Consider the following 16,486-nt stretch of genomic DNA (forward strand, 5'->3'; position numbering starts at 1 on the left):
TTTTTTAATCAGCAGAAAGGCTAGGACAACCATTTTAGTAGCTTCTTGCTTCACTGCGGTGACGAAGCTTTCAAGGCTATTTCATCCAGATGAAAGATCATCCTGTTCCTGCACTGATGAAACAGATACGTTACACTGTGCAGGATAAACATAGTCCCATATATCATAGTAGCAAGCACATTATCTTCCTGTTAATGAATTCTAATTTTCTGACTGTATTGGTTTCTAATAACACAGGTAGTGTCAAGTGAATATCTTGAAGAATCCTTAATGTCACTGCCAGTACAAAAAACTAAAGGTCAAAGACAGAATAGACCAAAATCATTGAGATGTGGACAGTTTTTGCTTGGAATTAAGCTGCTACTTCTTTTCTTTTCTTTTCCTTAGGTAAAATCTTTTCAACACAATGGGAAAATTGACTTGAAATATATTTATTTAATGAGCTTCCCTTTAAATGGTCTTCTAAAACAGCACCTTGTTAGTGGTTTCTAATAAAGTTCTATTATGTCTTCCTACAAAAATACCTATGAAGGTGAGAAAAAGATAAAAATTCCCAGTGACACTGAAATGGTGACTGACAATCAATTTGTTGCTGAAATCTGAGGTACTTTCCATTAACTAACAGATCTTCAGAACTAGATTGAAAGACATCACTAATGGCTTACCTCTACAAGTATTTAGGAAGATCTTCCTTCTCTTTACCTTCAATTCTAATGGTCTGTTCCTTGACTCACAAAAGCTAGCTGTGTTTCGCATAAAAACTTGGGCGACCCCTTCAACACCTATTTGTTGCTTTTTTATGGTAGCCACGATTCTGCCTTCTCATCTTTTCTCTTTTCTTCTTAATAATCAATACCAGTCTCTTTTTTGAAAAACCTCTTTTTAAAAAATTGTGGTTTAAAACACCTAACATAAATTTACCATCTCAAACAATTTTAAGTATACATTTTAGTAGTGTTAAGTATATTCACATTATTGTGAAGACTTCTCTCTTTTTTTCTAATTATTTTTAAGTTCTGGGGTACATGTACAGGATGTGCAAGTTTGTAACAGAGGTAAACACGTGCCATGGTGGTTTGCTGCACCTACCAACCTTTCACCTAGGTATTAAGCCCAGCATGCATTAGATATTTTTCCTAATGCTCTCCCTCCCCCACCCTACCCTGCAACAGGTCTCAGTGTGTGTTTCCCTCCCTGTGTCCACATGTTCTCATTGTTCAGTCCCACTTATTATATCTGCTTAAAAACGTGTAACACCAGAAAAGAAGGTCGAAGTAATGAGGAGGTAGGAAGGGGAATTTAAATCTAGTCTCTACAAGTGAAATGTGGTTGAGAAAAGAGACAGGGCAAGTAGAGTGCTGGTTATAGTATATATGAACTCCATCTGTTCAGAGTATCAGAAAGCCAGGAATGAGTCATTTTAGCACAGTAGAAGTTCATGGAAATCCAAGTAAAACAGTTGCAGACATCAACCCAAATCAGTTATATATATAGGAAAAGGATTCAGCCAGTGCTTAAGTACAGGGAGTGAGAGACAACATGGTGACTCTGGAGGACTAGTCAGCACAAAGGAAATAACAGTATTTTGAAGTCTTGAAAGAAAAGGCAGGCATATGTTTGAAAATGATTTAGCAATATTTGTAGAAAATTTTAGAAAATTGACTTTTTTTTTTTTTTTTTTTTTGAGGCGGAGACTTGCTCTGTCGCCTGGGCTGGAGTGCAATGGCACGATCTCGGCTCACTGCAACCCCAGATTCAAGCAATTCTCCTGCCGCAGCCTCCTGAGTAGCTGGGATTACAGGCATGCACCACCATGCCTGGCTTATTTTTGTATTTTTAGTAAAGACGGAGTTTCTCCGTGTTGGGCAGGCTGGTCTCAAACTCCTGACCTCATGATCTGCCTGCTTCAGCCTCCCAAAGTGCTGCGATTACAGATGTGAGCCACTACGCCTGGCTGAAAATTGACTTTTATAAGAAAATACAAGAATACGTTTAGGAAAGAGAAGCATAAATCTGAAAGTATTATAGGATAAGATGCAAAGGTAGATGGATGAAATAACACTTAATACTGCACCCAGCCCTATAGATTTGTATAAATCACCTTTAACTAAGAAGCCATTGAATATTAACACAAAAAAATACATAGAAATCAAGACAGTATGCGATTACCTGTTAATTAAGGGCCTACGTGAACGATACAGATTGTGCTTGGGCAGTCGGGAAAAGGTGAGGTCATTGTTGTCTGGAATTATCAGAGTTACAAAGTTTGGCTCAATAGGAGGGAATTGGGGATAGAATTCTAGAGAGGGACAGGGACAGTAGCAAAAGCTTTTATTTGTTTTGAGCAAATGGCATCCTCCTCAAACTGTCTTCCGATAATCTTATTCTCGCAAATGTTAACATTTCAAAATCTGACAGCACTTTTTTCTCACTATCATCTTAGCTGGACTGCTTCTGATCCTTTTAGGTTAGGTTCAGTTCACCTATCTCTTGTTCACAGGGACGCCTCTCAGGCAGGATTGTAAAACATTTAACATCTCAATCATACATTTGTTCTTCTAACTGAAGCCTAATTAGGCATTTTTCTGGCAATCTCCTATCAGAATAACTTTGTATGGTAGTCAGGGCTGATGACAACCATTTTATAGGCAAGAATGCTAAAATGTTGATGAATTTTCATCAACTTTCCTTCCATACAGCAAGAAAATGTAAGAGTCTGGACTTACATCCAGGGTTTTTGATTTCCAGTCTCATGCTCTTTTGACAACATAAGTGACTAAGCAGCAAGAATAAGGGAAGATAAAGGAGGGGAAAATGGGCAAGTAAGGATGTTTAATTATTTTTTTTTATTATTCTTTAAGTTCTGGGGTACATATGCAGATTGTGCAGGATTGTTACATAGGTGTACACATGCCATGGTGGTTTGTGCATCCATCCCCCCATCACCTACATTAGGTGTTTCTCCTGGTGTTATCCCTCCCCAAAGCCCCCAACCCCTGCTATCTCTGCCCTAGCCTCCCCACTGCCCAACAGGCCCTAGGGTGTGATGTTCCCCTCCCTGTGTCCATGTGTTCTTATTGTTCAACACCCACTTATGAGTGAGAAGATGCAGTGTTCGGTTTTCTGTTCTTGTGTCAGTTTGCTAAGAATGATGGTTTCCAGCTTCATCCATGTCCCTGCAAAGGACATGAACTCATCTTTTTTATGGCTGCATAGTATTCCATGGTGTATATGTGTCACACTTTCTTTATCCAGTCTGTCATTTATGGGCATTTGGGTTGGTTCTAAGTCTTTGCTATTGTGAATAGTGTTGCAGTAAACATGTGTGCATGTGTCTTTATAGTAGAATGAGTTATAATCTTTTGAGTATATACCCAGTAATGGGATTGCTAGGTCAGTTGGTATTTCTGGTTCTAGATCCTTGAGGAATTACCACACTGTCTTCCACAATGGTTAAATTAATTTACAGTGTAAAGCATTCCTGTTTGTCCACATCCTTTCTAGCATCTGTTGTCTCCAGATTTTTTAATGATCACCAATGTTTAATTATTTTTTAAAGATGGGAGGACTTTGAATGTTTGAAGACACCAAGAAGAAACTTGTCCCCCTGCCTTCAAAAGACATATCTACCCCAATTATTTATTAAGCTATGGATAGAGGATATTAACATTAGAGTGTCTTTTTTTTTTTTTTTGGAAAAAGAATGTCATATATTGGAATTGTGACAGGTTTGGTAATCACAGTTATGGCAACTGACAGTCAAGAAAATCACATCATATTCACTTACAAGGCAGAACAGCATGCCCCTTATGGCTGCTTTCCATGATGCTACTGACCATGGTTGATGTAAGGCAGTTGTAGCCACATCTTATTGATAATAGGTAACTGCTATGGGAAAGCAAGATTCTGGGATGACCAGAGGAATAGTGTGAAGTTTTCATATAATAATATAGTAGCTCAGTGTAGTCAATCTGACTAACAATCTGATGTGACATTTCCCAATTAATTTTATTCACGTGTATAAAAGTGTTCTTGTACTTCATTGATACAAACACTTTTGATGGTTGAATATATTTTTCATTGCTTCAATCTGAAGCCTTTCTTATTTTCAGTATTTTCTAGCTTTAGAAATAATTGTATGCTCTTTGTATGTTATGGACTTCTATACACATTTGATTTTTTTTAAATCTACAATTTCAGTAATTCCATTGTCACTTCTCCGTGCTTGAAAGGTGTGTGAGGAGGACTCATACATGGGCATATAAAGGACATTAGTTCTGTGAGAGCAAACATGGTAACTCTCCAAGTTTTCATTACCCATGAAAACGTATCTAAACTTGATTGCGTTTTCAGAGTGAACAGTTAAAAAAACATGCATTTTAATTTTGTTTTGTTGTACCCAGAGAATTAGCATTCAAGCTGCAGGAACTCACGTTATTGACAGCATTTTAGAGAGAGAACCAGGCTGCTGGATGAGCCTGACTTTTATGGCTTATCTCATATTCCACCTTGAATGACCTCCCACTATCAGAAATATAATTCTGAACCCTAGAAGCAGTTGGTAACCCTCTCATTATTTTAATGTGCTTTGGATATACATAATAAAATATCTGATTTTCTTCCTTTCTTTCCCATTACATTAGCACTAATTGGCCATCACTGTCTAGCTACTGGTTTCATGTTGGCCCTATAACCCTTAATTCTCTTCAATATCTAGACTCTCAGGAGAGAGAGCCATCTTACCTGATAAATAGACATGGGCCCATCTCCTTGAGGACAACTGCAACTGCCTTGGAATTATATTTGTTTTCTAAAGCTGCTGTAACAAAGTATCATAAAGTGGGAGCTATAAAAAGCAGAAATTTATTGTCTCACGGTTCTGAAGGCTAGATATTCAAGATCACACAGTCAGCAGGGTTGGTTCTTTCTAAGGGCTGTGAGGCAGCCTTTAATTTTTAATTTTTGTGGGTACATAGTAGTTATATATATTTATGGGGTACATAAGGTATTTTGATGCAGGAATGCATACATAATAATCACATCAGGGTAAATGAGGTATTCATCCCTTCAAGCATTTATATTTTGTGTCATAAACAATCCAGTTATACTGTTGTAATTATTTTTAAATGGACAATTAAATTATTTTTGACTAGTGCCAACCTGTTGTGCTAGTAAATACTAGGTCTTACTCACTCTTTCTATTTTTTTTTTGTACCCATTAACCATCCCCACTATCTCCCCATCCCCGCTACCCTTCCCAGCCTCTGGTAACCATCTTTTTATCCTTTATCTCCATGAGTTCAATTATTTGAACTTTTAGCTCCCACAAATAAATGAGAGCATGCAATGTTTGTCTTACTATGCCTGGTTTATTTCACTTAACGTAGTGACCTCCAGTTCCATCTGCATTGTTGCAAATGACAGGATCTCATTCTTTTGATGGCTAATAGTACTGCATTGTGCATATGTATCACATTTTCTTTAGACATTTATCTGTTGGATAGACACTTAGATTGCTTCTAAATCTTGGATATTATGAATAGTGCTGCAATAAATTTGAGAATGCAGATATCTCTTTGATATAGTGATTTCCTTTCTTTTGGGAACATACCTAGGAGTGAGATTGCTATGTCTTATAGTAGTTCTATTTTTACTTTTCTAAGTAAAATGTTCTATTCCAAAATGTTCTCCATAGTGGCTGTACTATTTACATTCCCACCAACAGTGTACAAGGGATCACTTGTCTCTATATCCTTGTCGCATTTGTTATTGCCTGACTTTTGGATAAAAACTATTTTAGCTTGAATGCGATGATACCTGATTGTAGTTTTGATTTGCATTTCTCTGATGATCATTGATATGGAGCACCTTTTCATGTACCTGTTTGCCATTTGTTTGTCTTCTTTTGACAAATGTCTATGTAAATATTTTGCCCCCTTTAAATCAGATTATTAGATGTTTTTCCTATAGAGTTGTTTGAGCTCCTTATACATTCTGGTTATTAATCCCTTGTTAGATGGATAGTTTGCAAATATTTTCTCCCATTCTGTGTGTTTTCTCTTCACTTATATTTCCCCCATTCTGTAGGTTGTCTCTTCACCTTCTTGATTGTTTCCTTTGCTGTGCAGAAGCTTTTTCCCTTGATGTGATCCCATTTGTCCATTTTTGCATTGTTTGCCTGTGCTTGTATAGTATTACTCAAGAAATCTTTGCCCACTCCAATGTTCTAGAGTCCCCAGTGTTTACTTTCAGTAGTTTAGTAGTTTGTGGTCTTAGATCTAAGTCTCTAAACCATTCTGATTTGATTTTTGTATATAGCAAGAGATAGGTGCTCTGTTTCATTCTTTTGGTAAAGACTTTTATTTAACTAACTAATGAATGAGAAAACCAGTAAGATGTGACAACTAGTTCCCAAAATGATTTAAAGACCACACATACGTAGGTAATAAGAAGTATGTTTACAACCACATGTAAAACTGGTCAATGTCCATTAGGCAAAATTTCACCAGAAAAAAAAATCATTTGTGTTTCTATGGACAAGAATCATTTGTGTTTCTATGGACAAGAATCATTTGCATTACTTGCAGAGTTGTAAAATACCTTAAAGACAATAAAAGGTGCAGGCCTCTCTGAATGAAATAAAGGTAAATAGGTGCTTGACAGAATGGCAAGTAATCTATTTTTGTCCATTTCAATCTCCTTTTCAGTTTTTCTGGCATAAATATTGAAGTCTTTTGTCTCAAACAAAATATTCTATGGAATCTCAATTTATAGCTCATAGGAAAAGCAGAAGTAAGGCTGTGGCGACAGCAGTGGGAAGAGGATGAACAACAAATTTGATGCTTTGAAAGACGATGACAGGGGGTCCATGATCAGAATGAAGAAGACAACACACAGAAAGATGCTGAGAACTAAAAAAAAAAAAAAAAAAAAAGAATGGGACAAGAATCAGAGCTGTCACAAGAGGATGGCTGTTGTTCCTGGATGGGCAGAGCATCCCCTGCTATACTTTCTGGTACTGTAGGAAAAACCCTGGCTATCCCACCAGCTCACAAAGTTATTAACAGAATATCAAACAGGCAAACAGATTGGCACCTTTGCCTCTGTGGAGTGGTTCTGGAGGTTTTATAGCCACATGGTATGTCCAAAGGACCTGATAGGCCACAGTGACTTCCATCTCTCCAAAGAAAGAATTAAACCCAAGTGGGAGGATAACGCAAAATAAAAATGGTGACAAGTAGATTATTTATTTCATTGTGGAAGGGCTTGATCTCCCTTTGCTGGGAGAGTCTCATTTTGGCCATGTTGGAGAATAGTTCATGGTTGGGGAGGAGAGCTGTGGGGCTGTGGTATCTCTTTGCTTTCAGGAATTTCAATATGGAAAAGACTGTCAGTGACCAAGCAACCACAGCCTGAATCCGGGATACAGTTCGGCCAGTGCTTAACCTAGCTCCCAACACCATTATGAAATACAAAACTCATACTGACAGCATCAAAACACCAAGAAGCCTCGGCCTCCAAAGTCTCTTTTTTCAAAACCTCTGGAAGCTGTGGTTGAATGTGCCATGACCCTCTCCCTCTCTGGATGACACTATCCTTGAAGCTGGTGCCATTAGAGTTTTCTTGTTCTGTTGGCATGCTACCTGGAAGATCCTTCTGTCATGGCCAAGATAATTAAAAGAGCATTTTATGTTTTAAGAACAGGCTGTCACATAGCAGCTACAACAACAGCTGAGATTGCTCAATAAATGGTGCTAAACTTAAAAAAAAAAAAAGGAAAGAAAAGCAGAATCACTTTGGTTGATATGAATATAAAGGTTTCTGACTAAGCTTTCTTGGACTCCATAGTTTTGGGGATCTATATAAATCACATTTAGGAAACCACTAGATGATTTGTACAACTACTGATTGGCCTTGCTAATTGCACTTGGTCCCTCAACTTTCTTTACTTGTTCCCATACCCACACATTGCCTCATACTTCTACTCACTCCCCACTTCGTCGCTCCCCACGTGGATGCTCTTCTGTATCAAGAAACCGAGACATCCCTTTCAGGAGACTTTTTCATCCTTACAAATTTTAAATTCCCATAGTATTTGACTGTAGGAATTTCTACCTCTAAATTCCAGAGAATAATTGAAGTTACTTGAAAATATACTTCCTACTTGATGAAACCTGCAAGTAAGGGGCCTTAGAGTAATCTTGAGAAAAAATTACAAATGTATTAGCTTGGTTTTCGTGTGATAGCATCTTTATCTTTAATGTATTCTGTTTATTAATTTTGCAAACTAAGGTCATATTTTCAAATGCCTCTAGGCACATGTACCAAAATATCTCTGTAAATTCTATACTTACGTTTCCCTGTTTTTTATGTCTGTTTCAAGTTATATGGATTGTGAAAGCCTGTAAAGAGTGTGAAGGACTTCCTTCACAAACGGTGCTGTTCCTCACTACCCATTCTGGTCCAAAATCTCTCCCAGCATGGTCCTGCTATGTACTTGCAGTACTCTGGCTGTAGTTCTAGTCCTGGACAGGAAATGTGTGAAATCTTTGCCTCAGTGGCAATGGCGACTTCATTTCTTAGAAACTAAGCCCCTTGCCAGTAATTCCCATTTATGATCCAATGTCTTATTGTCCCATTTCTCTCCTTAGAGTGGGATTCAGATTCTTATAGTATTTCCTGATTCTTAATACTTGTTCTTGCAACTGGACCCTCTGTTGCCTTGAACTATATCAACTGTTCAGCTGATCTCCTAAACTTGATCCTTTGCCTGCCTGATCCCGAGATGCCTTAACAATTCCTTTTTCTTGCCTTATCTAAGAACAGCTCTATTCCTTCTACTGCAGTCTCATTTTGATTAGTCTTTCCTATTCTACCCTATCATTTTGCTGCCCCAAACCTGACTTGACCTCCTTTCCAGACAGGTTTTTAAGAGACCAAGATACTGATGCAAATTTCAACATTGGCTTGCAAAATCTCAAAGGTTGCTTTTCTTATCTTGAAACTACTATCCTCCTTTCCCTGTTTGAAAGTCTTCACAGCGATATGGGATATTTTCATGAAGAAAACAATATTTTCTTAAACAGCATTAAATGAAATCCCTCTTTCAGTACTACTGGCTCTGGTGTTTGCAAAATTATCTATTCTGCCCTCCTTCCTAAACCCTTTCTTTTGACTAGTGCAAAAGTATAGACCAAAGAGGCAACCTAATGAAACAGCTAAGACAAGACTACTTGTCTTTGCTGAGTAGACTACTAGCTATTTTGCTAAATTTTTCAAAATCTGATTTATTCTGTACAATATCCCTCTGAAAGATGTACTATTATTATCTACATTTTATAAGTGAGGAAAGTCTGAGTAAGTTGCCAAGGTCACCCAGCTAACACTTTTGAAACCAGGACTCAAATTTCAACCTTTCTGAATCCAAACCTCACTAAGCTCTATATCCTCTCTGACATCATAATCTACCAAATAGATGTTGACCTTGACTTACTTGCATTTCAAAAACACTTATATTCATTAGTGGTAGGAATATTTATAGACAAATCACTAACCAGAAGGAAATCTGAGAATAAGAGAAGCATCAGAAAACAGTGACAAGGGCACCAGTCAGTAGATAAGAGGCTAAGGTTTTAGTTTCAGCTCTTGGGCCAGCAGCTCTCAGGGCTTCTGTTATTTTATTGTAAAATTAAACCATTTACTAGATAGGTTCTTAGGATTCTTCTAAAAAATATAAGTGTTTGCTTCCTGAGAAGACTAGAAAATTTCAGACAGTGTGATCAGTCTCTGCAATTCAATGTGAGCTACAACAGCACTGTACATGGGTTAGGCTGGTAAGGACAGATTAATAATTCAAGTCAGTGTGTATCTATGCAACAATTTTGCATGTTCTTCACATGTACCCCAAAACCTAAAATGCAATAAAATAAATAAATGGGAGAAAAAAAAATAAAAAAAATAAATAGAAAAATAAAAAATAAAATAAAAAATTATCGAGACAATCATAACTTTCATGCTATCAGAGAAAGCTGAACTGTGACAAAGAAAATAACATTTAATTCAAAAAAGAAAAAAAATAATAATTCAAGTCAGTCCTGTTCTTGTTGGTCTTGTCCTCTCTTGCTTTGTCAGGGCACCTGCTGAGGCAATCAACTAAGAACCAGGCAAGTGTGGGCAGCGGTGTGACTTCCTAGGACTAATATCACCAAAATGGCAGCTCAAATAATCCACTGAAGAGTCAAATGCATTCCAATCTCTCAGTATGGTAGAGTTGATTCAAATACACTGGGTTGGGCTCCTGTGGAAAAAAGAAGAGGTTAAGAGAAGTATCCATAGAAGCTGCTCTATTTAAGTGAAAGCATAAAGCTGCAAGATGGAAATCTGGAAAACATGCTGTAAAAATTCCTTGGAACACAGCTTGAAGGAAGAGCCCTGGCTGGATATTGTTGAGCAACAAGAGCGGCAGACAGACCATGATATGCAGTAATCAAGAATGAGGATGTCAGGACATCTGTTATTTTGTCTACTTGGCTCTCCTTCCTTTTGGAATTTGCTTCTCTACTGTACCCAGTGATTCTTATGCGGCCATCCCTCCTGCCACAGGGGTGGGCAAAAGACTGAAGATAGCCAATCAGAGTATCTCTTTCTCCAGGGCCTAGATATTGATTGTATAGAGGGAGGTATGAGATCTAAGTAGGGTTTATCAGCGTCCTTTGGGGGAAATTGCTATTGTTGCATGAAGAAAAATAAGATCTTTTTCTGAGTTTATGAGCTGTAAAGATCATTGCAAGGAAGAAGAGACTGGTGGACACTGTTACTTGGAAAGAATGCACCAACATGAAGGAAAAAAGGGCAAGAGTACAACACATGACTAAGAACGTTTTTATGCACTTGGCCTCAGATGTGCCTGAAACCAGAAAACACCCAGACATTTCAAACAGATGAGCCAGTATATACCTCTCCCCCTTGTAGGATAGGTTTATTGAGATCTATTTAAACGCAGTAAAATTTACTCTGTTTAGGTGACTAGTCCTGTGAATTTTGGTTAGTACATAAAGATTGCGTAACTACTACCTCAGTCAAGACATAGGATATTTCTGTCACCTCAGAAAGTTCCCTCATGCCCCTCTGTTATTAATCCCTTTCTCCAGCTCTATCCACCGATAAACACTAATCTGTTTTTCTGTTCCTATAGTTTTGCCTTTTACTGAATATCTTGTAAATGGAAACACAAAGTATATACCCTTTTGAGTATATCACTTCTTTCACTTAGCAAAATGCATTTGAGATCCATCTGTGTTGTTACTAGTATCAGTAGTTTGTTCCTTTTTATTGCCAAGTAATATTTCATTGTGTGGCTGTATCAGTTTATTTATGCAGTTGCCAGTTCATGGGCATTTGAATTGTTTCCAGATTTTGGTAATTATGAAGAAAACCGCAATAAGTAATTGCATACAAATTTTTATATGGTCATATTTTCATTTCCCTTGGGTAAATATCTAAGAGTAGGATTGCTGGGTTATACAGTAAATATACTTTTAATGTTATAAGAAACTTCCAAACTGAATCCCAAAGTGGCTGTACGATTTTGCATTTCTGCCAGCAGTAATTCCCATTGCTCTTCTTTCTCACCAGCATTTGATGGTTTCATGTTTTTTTTTTTTTTTTTTTTTNTTTTTTAATGAATAATTCTAATCGGTGTGCAGTGTTATCTTATTTTGGTTTCAATGAAAAATGATGTCAAGCATCTTTTCATATGCCTATTTGCCATCCACATATTTTTACTGATGTGTCTGATCAAATCTTTTGCTCATTTTTTATTGTGTTGTTTGTTTCACATTATTTCATTGTGAGAGTACATATTCTGGACACAAGTCCTTTGTGAAATTTATGTTTTGCAAATATTTGCGTTCAGTCTGTGACTTGTCTTTTCATTTTTTTAGCACTGTCTTTCAAAGAGCAGAAGTTTCCAATTTTGTAGTCCTATTTATCTAATTTTATAGGTTATGGTTTTTGTGTCCTAGCCATCTAAAAAATCTTTGCTAAATTCAGGGGCATACAATTAACATTTTTTCCTTAGGTACTTTATAGTTTTAGATTTCGCATGTAGAATTATGATCAATTTGGGGTTACTTCTTGTATACATTGCTTCCTCCTTTTAAAGATTATTTAAATTGAATTTCAGTTCCTGGTAACGAAAGAGTTTTGACTAATATAGATGGAGTCCTTCACATATGTTGAAGGACTTTTGTGGAGATGTATTTTTACAGGGTATGTCTATTCCTCCCCAAGTTAATTTAATTTCATTGAAAACTCCATTGTGATTTATTTGCTTGAACTTAACAAAGTGAACTTGTAACTGGAATAATATATGGAAAATATTTTTTTCTTCCTGTTGCTGTAACAGAATAATAACATGAATATTTTGAAAACTCATAGGAATAAAGGGACTGGTCCTATAAGATATTAAAACATAAAGTAACCTATAATAATCAAATCAGTGTGGTCCTGATGCAGGGATCAACAAGAACAGCCGAGATGCAGATAACCACATATGTTTTACATATGTGTAAGAAAAGGAATTATGCAATAAATTATGCTGGTAAAATTAGTTTAAAAGTAAATGAAATTATATCCTTACCTAACATCAAAATTCCAGATGAATTAGATTGCAGTCTGAAAAATGAAAAAACAAACAAACAAAAAAAACATTTAGGGGCAGATAGTCTGAAATGGGGATATTGAGCTAGCACCTTATTGATCTTTTCTCAAATCTCTTTGCTCTTTTGAGGTGATTTAACTGGATTATAATATTGCTCAAATAATCTGCATCTTAATGTATTACACCTAGGTCATGTAAAAATATAGATTATATTGACCTTCTTTGTTGAAAGCAAAAGTACTTCGTTTTGATACACAAATATATGTATGTTTTCTTATTTTTTACTCCTCAGAAGCGTTTGCATTCAGGCAAGATTTCTGAAAATATTCTCCATCAAATTAAACAAAGCTTATAATATGTTCCAGAGGGAGAATTTTCTAATTAACTCCAAGTGTGTGATATCTGGAGGCAACATAGAGGGTCTAGATTGGCTGTGGTGTTTCCTGTGAGGTGAAGCCACATTTTTCTTCTCTTCATAGATGCTCCAGCCTGGGGGATTAATGTTTACCTTGATTTAATGTCTCATCAGAAGGATGACATCCACAGCAGTCTAGATGCAGCAGGATTAAATGAAGCATGGCTGTTTCTTCAAGAGAGACTTAAACTTCAAGCCTTTAGCCCTAGAGGGAAGGAGTGGGAGATTAAGAGAGAGTAAAAATCTACTGAACTACCAATGATAGAGTGAGAATAAAAAATTTAACCACCTTTACCAAAGACACAGTTTAGGGGCAGAGATGAAGTTTGTACTCAAGAAATCTAAGGGTTAGGCCCAAGTAAGAGGTACCTTTGGGCTTACAGCGTATCAGGTCTAGGACACAAGGGCTCAGCTGCCCCTGGCATACCACCACCCCACTCCCCGCCATTCAGGTGACCCCAAGACAAAAATCAAGCTCTGTCTTTAAGGGAGAAAAAAAGGTGGATTATGTTCGGTTTTGGGAAATTGAATCCAAAGCCCTGTCCAGACATAATTTTGTCAGTGCAGCATCTTTTTTTCTCCCAGAAGCAAGCAGATGCATATAAGAAGTGTTAAAGTAGGGAGGGTGAGGGCCAGCCCACCTAGAACTCTGCACCTGACAGGGGACCACAGAAGGGCTTGGGATCTCAGCATCACGGGTTATTCTTTCCACCCCAACCACAGATTTTCTTGGTTTTCTCACCAAAACATTAAGGGTCTGGTGCTGATGAAATAATTCAAGAATTTCTTATAACCCTGTGTGATTTTAGCTGGTACTATCTTTATGGGATAATGAATTATTTAAATTCACTCAGTGCTGTGTAAAATCATACTTCTTATTTGTCATAAAATTAATCCCTTTCAAGTTTCAGAAGGTGGAGGTAAACTCTTACATGTCAGAGTTTTGAGACTCTCATGTTCATTGTCTTCAAATTTTATGTCTTCATGGGCTTCTATCCAGCCTTTTATGTGGTCACTACTCCTCTCTTCTTCCTCCATGGAGTGTTGATTGTTTTAATTATTTCTTTTTTTCCCTTAATTTCTGGCATACCCTCTTTCTGTCTCTCTCTTTCTTACTTAGTTGTGTCAAAGAAAATTATACATGGTAGGAATTTAGACCATGACCCTTAAAACAGTTGTGTTTTATTTCTTTCTATTTCAATCAATGCTTAGCTCCATAAAAGACAGTGAACCTGCAGAAAAAACATGAGCTTAGGAGTCATCCAGATTTAGGATTAAATCATTCTCAGTCATTTACTACCTATATGACCTTGAGTAACTAAGTTTCAGTTTGTCTTTTAATCGGGGGATAATATATTCATCTTATTGGGTCATTGTAACATTTGAAAAACATTGGGTATGTAGTTTAATACTGTTATAGTAAGATGAACGAATCTAGTTTTTAAAACAAATCAGTGAAAGTCTCAAGACAGGGTCCGATTTATTATCATTTCTATCCTGTACTTTTACAAGAAGTTAAAAAGTGCAGGGAATCCTGGTAAGTGGTGAGAACAGACTTTGCTTGACTAGCAGGAACCTATTAGAGCCACTGACTGATAGTAACAGACATAGCTCATTACTTTCCCATAACTGACAGTAGCAGTCTGCAGGAAACATAATGATGGCAGTCTTCATCAGAATAAACCTAGAAGCTTGCCGTGGATGGCTTATTTAGATGGGTTAATGCTTGCCAAGCATACAACCCCAAGGAAACTGTCCCTAGTACAACCATTCCTATCAATATATTAAAAAGCCTTGACCAACCTAGTGGAGAGCTCTTGAGCAAGAATTGTATATAAGCATGTCACTGTTTAGACTGAAATTGCTGGTCCTCTCTATTCCAACCTCACTTAGTCATTAAATGTGGCATGACCTTGGGAGAGGCAATTCTTGGCACCTAAAGGAGCTACCAGTTGGGGCTGTGCGTTAACTGCATTCTCCATAGCCAGGCAGCAAGTCATTCCTTGAAGGAGGTCTAGGTAGCACATCTTCTTGTCCACCACAATGAGATATTATCTACAAAATATATTCTAATGATTTCTGTGTTTTTATTCCTACTTCTGTAAAATCTCTGGCCAAGTTGCAACATGCATTACTTACTGCTACGTAATAAAACACTCCAACATTTGGTGTCTTACAGTGGTAATAATTTAGTATTTCTCATGATTCTCTGTATTGGCATCAATCAAACTGAATGATTCTTCTATTGGTCTTGCCAGAGGTCATTCATGTGATGGTAGGCCTGTTCCCTCTTAGTCATGGATAGAGAGTCTAAGTGGCCTTATTCACATGTCTTTCTCTCTCCCTGTTATCTCTCATTCAGTAGTTTAACTGCTTTTTTACATGGCAGCAATAGTATTGCAAGAGGTGATGAATCTGGAAGCTGTTGCTCAGACTCAAGTATTGGCTACATTCTATAAATCAAGGAAATCATTAAAAACAGACTACTAAGATGCAGGGGGTGGGGGAAAATAAACTACCACTTAATGGTAAGAACTGTAAAATATTGTGACTTGAATTTTTCATTCTGTCACCATCTACTCTCAGGTTTTCAAATGCAAAATATGTCCCCTTACCCATCCCCATCCCACCCCTCTCCACAGAGTTATTCCCATTATAGCACTACTATCAAGCTTAAAGTCCAGAATCTCGTTGCAGCTTAGGATAGAACTTGTTTCCTTTGCCATAAATATGGTTGTACCAAGGACATCTACCATCTAAGAACTGCCATTCTCAAGATATGAACTCTTCTGATGTCCTCAGTGACATAGATTACTGCCTAATATCTGTATAGGGTTTACCTGATTTTTCTGGGTGACTTTTATATTCGAAAATACCTATCAAAGAAACATTTTTAGATCTGCCGTAAAGACTATAGGCATAGCTCACATCTTATCATATTAAACACCAGGGCTTACCTTATAGAAAATCCCAGTCCTGCTAATGTCAAATAAAATTGTGAAATTGATCAATTGGTGTGGCAGTTAGGTGTTTCAGATTGTTTATTCCATGAACAAATCTTATTTGAGCCAAAAATTTAAAAGGAATTGTGTGCTAAGTATACCTTGCAAGCTAGCTATTAAAAAGCTAGCTAGCTATTCAAGAAAAGTTAAGAAGAGGGTTTATTTTGTAACCCAATAAACCAAAGCATGCTGGACCATTCAAAACTTATTGTATTGTCTATCTCAGTGGTGGGCAAGTATGTCATGGGAGAGCCATTCAAAATTTCGGGTTCCATTGACCTTTTGGGAGTCATGAACCTGTGATGAATCTCATGACAGCCATGAATCCTTTTCCCAGAAAAACTGTCATAAATTCAGGATTTGGGGATTCATGGATATCTTAAAGTCTTTCATAAGAATGCTACAGCT

At 37.1% G+C, this 16,486-nt stretch overlaps 1 long non-coding RNA gene and 1 pseudogene across 1 annotated transcript in view; both read left to right on the top strand.

Moving 5' to 3' along the window:
- LOC108314593 overlaps positions 1-16,486 on the top strand; it is a 180,369-nt gene that overhangs the window by 109,195 nt on the left and 54,688 nt on the right. The gene's annotated exons all lie outside the window — the stretch shown is intronic.
- LOC108314591 lies at positions 6,094-16,479 on the top strand (annotated as a pseudogene).

This window comes from Cebus imitator, unplaced genomic scaffold (genome assembly GCF_001604975.1).
Source record: "Cebus imitator isolate Cc_AM_T3 unplaced genomic scaffold, Cebus_imitator-1.0 Scaffold157, whole genome shotgun sequence".
Classification (NCBI taxonomy): domain Eukaryota; kingdom Metazoa; phylum Chordata; class Mammalia; order Primates; family Cebidae; genus Cebus; species Cebus imitator.